The sequence below is a fragment of the Danio rerio genome, chromosome 3 (genome assembly GCF_049306965.1).
Source record: "Danio rerio strain Tuebingen ecotype United States chromosome 3, GRCz12tu, whole genome shotgun sequence".
Classification (NCBI taxonomy): domain Eukaryota; kingdom Metazoa; phylum Chordata; class Actinopteri; order Cypriniformes; family Danionidae; genus Danio; species Danio rerio.
In genome coordinates this window covers 43,581,674-43,586,390 of record NC_133178.1, presented here as the reverse complement: position 1 = coordinate 43,586,390, position 4,717 = coordinate 43,581,674, and the positions used below count along the sequence as shown (strand labels likewise).

The 4,717-nt window shown below is 30.7% G+C and overlaps 1 long non-coding RNA gene across 2 annotated transcripts; it reads right to left on the bottom strand.

Moving 5' to 3' along the window:
* Nucleotides 1-525: 525 nt before the first annotated feature.
* LOC137490745 (uncharacterized) lies at nt 526-3,993 on the bottom strand. Of its 2 annotated transcripts, none has more exons than XR_011010744.2 (5): nt 3,914-3,993; nt 3,381-3,440; nt 2,456-2,570; nt 2,080-2,191; nt 526-762 (listed from the first exon to the last, which is right to left on the bottom strand). It is a non-coding gene; the product is annotated as an uncharacterized lncRNA (long non-coding RNA). The 2 variants fall into 2 exon arrangements; XR_012401178.1 differs by lacking the exon at nt 3,914-3,993 and adding an exon at nt 3,193-3,277 and having other exon boundaries at nt 531-762; nt 3,381-3,442.
* Nucleotides 3,994-4,717: the final 724 nt, after the last annotated feature.

Sequence of the window (4,717 nt, the reverse complement as noted above, 5' to 3'; positions counted from 1 at the left end):
GTGCAAAGAGGACCAATGCAATAGCATCCAGTAATGATGCCCTTCGTCAAGCAATGCTAGTCACAGCTGATGCCGCCCGAGGTGTATGTTGCACTGTGAAAAACAAATTCTACACTGTAAACGATTTCTTGTTAAATCAACAGTAAGTTACTGGCAACAATTATCCAGTAGCTGCTGTATTTCATAAAACGGTAACATTACTGTAATACTAATTACATTAGTATTACATTTACTGTAAAATGTAATACATCATTTTACTGTTGTTGATTTTTACTGTAACACCAATTACAGTAGTGATACACATACTGCAAAACTGAAAACAGTATTTTATTGTACATTTTTACCATGAAGAACTACGGTATTTTAATGTTACTTTTATTATTACTGTATAGTATTTTACAGTTATTAAATGTTATTTTATTTTATTTAAGTGCTACTTTATAATGGGTAAAAATGTTCAAAAATTGCACAAGTGTTCTTTTAACTGTTCAAGAAATACAAGAAAAATAAAGAAACTGAAACTTTAACTTCACAATAAAGGTTTATTGTGTAAACCATGCTAATACAGTAGCAATAATTCAATATAACAAAGCAACATAACACTAATAAACAATTCATCATTAAAACCAGTCAACAATTAATGCATCAAAAATTATTACAATTTTAAAAACAGGTGAAAATACTGCTACAAGACAGGAAATGATGAAGGCCAAATGATGTGGAAAGGGACAGTGAAAAAGGGCAGCAGCACTTCTGATGATCCTGCAAAAATGACAGGCAAAATCAATCACTGAAGTAAAAACTAATCATCCCTCAAACCATTTAATTCATTCAGAAACGAAACACTGCACTGTTGTTTTTTTATACATATATATATATATATATATATATATATATATATATATATATATATATATATATATATATATATGTATATATGTATGTATGTATGTATGTATATGTATATATATATATATATATATATATATATATATATATATATATATATATATATATATATATATATATATATATATATATACATATACATACATACATACATACATATATATATATATATATATATATATATATATATATATATATATTTATATATATATATATATATATATATATATATATATATATATATATATATATATATATATAACAGTTATAATATATATAACAGTTTTTTTAATTGTTTTTGTTGGTGAAATACAGTTTGTTGTCAATTCACAATTACACTAACGTTAATGGGGAAAAGATCAGCGGGCATTGTTCTTAAAGATTGCTATTCAGGTGTCCACACAGGTGTGTAAAAAATAAAGTCTCATCTTAACTTAATGTCCGACTCTGTATAGCTCGAATATCTGATTCCATGATCACACTACTAGTGCTTCCACGAATTTAAGAGGGGTGAACACAGTTCATTCTCACTTTAAGAGGCTACATATTTAAAATTAAATAAATAAAAATAATCTAATTTAACGTGACTAATGTTAATTAAATACTTTTAGGCTTTTAACACGTATAAATCCACTTCTAACTTACAGATAAGATTGCGTTAGAGAACATGAAAGCCGTGGGTGATTTTTTAAAATAATGCTAATGATGAGTTACTGATATTTGGTTCGCATAAAACAAAGTAATCACTAAGCATTTATTTTTGGCAAAATCTGCAGAGAGGCTCAGCGACACGAGGAAATGTGTTAAAGTTGAATAGAGAACTAAAGAGCAGTCTAGCCTACTTCATGAAATGTTTGTGGTAATATTCTGCGGTCAATTCGTATTACTGTATTTTAATATGCAGCAGTGATGGCATGTCAGCGAGACAAATAAACATTTTATCGAGTCATTTCATACAATTTATTTATTTATTTATTTTTTATACAAACCCTCTAGTGACATTTCCTCAAACTAAATCATCATAACGTTACTGTGCACAGCATCAGTAAAACGTTGAGAATAATTTAAATACTTAATTTTTTAAAACAGTCACTGCTGATTAGAAACTAACATTAAAGCTAAGCTTACAGAAATCCTGTATGCATGACAATATAAATATGTATTACTCACTGATGTCGAAGCACTTCCAGGTCATCAGAGATGTAGACAGGACAGAATGTGTGCTATCAAATGAGTTCTTGTGCAGCCTTTGTTGGACATCCAGGTAGTATGTTCACCCACACTGTAAGAAACAAAAACAGAAACAATTTATTAAAATGTGAGGGATAGTAAACATGTTTGGTCTACAGAGAGAAGAAAATGTTTACTTTAAGCATTGATCCTAATGAATCTATTTCTCAACTACATTTAACCTTATCACGGAAACAGCATTTTTGAGCTTTTAGACCAGGGGTGCTCAACCTTGTTTGCTTTAAATTAGAATTAAAACAATAAATCTCTATGTCAAATAAAATACTTCAGATCTAAATAAAGCAGGTGATTTTACCTAAAGGTTCCTTCCCTCCAGTTAGTTTGGCTGCAAATACCTCCACATCTGTGCTTTATTCGGTTCTTGTCTTAAGAGTAACTGGTGTCGCATTCCAGGTCCATCACAATCTGGGCTAGAAGGACAATATGACAAAAGACAAGACACATATAAATAAGTCTCAGAATAAAATATTTAAAGGAATAGTTTACTATTTCGCCACTATTTACTCCGTGTTTTAAACTAGTTTGAATTTCTGTTAAACACTGAAGCAGATATTTTGAAGAATGTTAGTAACCAGTAACTATTGACATCCATATTTGAACCAAATTTCTTTAAAAAATACAAGTTTGTGTTCAACGGAACAAATTAAATATATAACTATTTTGAAACAAGTGGAGGATGCCAAAGATGCTATTATTTTCATTTTGGGGTGAACTGTCCCTTCAATTCAAGTGTCAAGCAATAGTCATAAAAACTGATGTGTTGCTTGAGGAAAACTAAATCAAGTACCTCCTGTGAGCAAGCAGAATCATTATGCCATTGTATTCAGTGATTCTCTTTTACATTTTCCCACTATAAAACGATAGCTTCAACATGCAATCCATGTTAAGACAAAAATGAATAGCATAAAATAACATATTGAACTAAACTTACAGTTTCCAGGCTGTTTGAAAAAAAAAACACATACGCCCAGTAAAATTGCTAATAAACACAAAGACAACAGTTATAGAAAAAAATGTTTGTCTAATATTTACTCAGCACTTGGTAGGCAAATAGCATAGCCGTGGCTGTTTTAACACCAGATGTTTTTTTTTTTTCTTAAAGTTTTCTTAGGAACTGCTGGAAGAAGAAAAAGAGGTTGTACATGAAACTCCTCACAACAAATCTGTGAACAACTTGACATTTAAAAATCTAATCAAAATGAGGAAGACATCGACATTACCTTGAATAATCAAGTGAGGAGTGATTGGTTGCATCAGTTTTTCAACATCAATTACTGTAGCTAAAAAACAGATAAATATAATAAGAGTAAAATAAGACTTAACATTAATTAATCTAAATCTATGGTACAACCATACCAATCTGTATGGGGTTAAAATACATTTGTACACAAATCCATCCCTGACCCCATCAATTTCTCTTAGATTAGGATGGATATGACTTTGGCTTATATCTGTGTACTCAGAACGTACACTCACCTCAGGTACACCTGAACACCAAAAATTAAATGTACAATTAATGACACACTATACATCAAGCTCATTAACATTATTGAGAAATAGACAATTAATATGTATTTTGTTAATATTAACGTTAGCTTAAAATAATTCAACTGCATTTAATTTTCAGCTCCATTTAATAAAACAGTTAAGACTCATTTCATTATGAGTTTAGTTTAAATAACTAACTTACAGTTGAAAAATTTTACCATAATGATAGCTTAGTCATAATGACTATGTGAAGACCAGAGCTTACCTTAACGGTAAACGTTTAACTTTTCATGGTGACTTCGCCTTCATCTCAGTGTTGTGCTGAAATAGAGAATTCATTAATGCAGTTACTTACAATAAGTTGAAGTTATGTTTTTCAGGTAACTTAACGTATGGTCAAAAACTCACTCAAGATAAACTTACTGTATCTAATACCTCGCAAACACTACAATGACCGCCTGGCGTCTGTTATTTCTTGTTTAAAATACCGTTTGTTAACGGATAGCGTGACATAACATAAGAACCTACAACTAATGTCACTTGGTTAATTCTTTTAAATTACACACACAATACACAGAAATACATTCAAAACAATCCTTTAACGGACAGAATTTGACTTTAAAACACTTATCGAGGATGAATTTGCTGGATGAAAGACGACAGGTGAATTTCAAATTAGGAGAGCCGTTGCCTGCATGTCGAGTCGTGTCCGTTCGGTTCTATGAATCGGCTCCTTAGTGAACAGTAAAGAATCGAATCCGCCTAAAACAGATTCCTTTTTGTATATGATTCATTACTATTTCGTTATACTGCTTGGCCACAAGCATTTATACACTAATTATACACTAATTGCATATTGCTGAATGTGCTTGTGAACACGTGTGATCAAATAATTCCCGAGCAAACGGTTCAATACGATTCAGAGTCGCTCGAGTGCTGAACCGAACCAGTGCAAACGTGATATTGATTACAATATAGTAACATTGTTTTTTATTCACTTTACCAGCGAAATTATTACATATATCTGACCTTGACAATACGAATAAAGTTCGTTTGAAGTGTTTTGAGA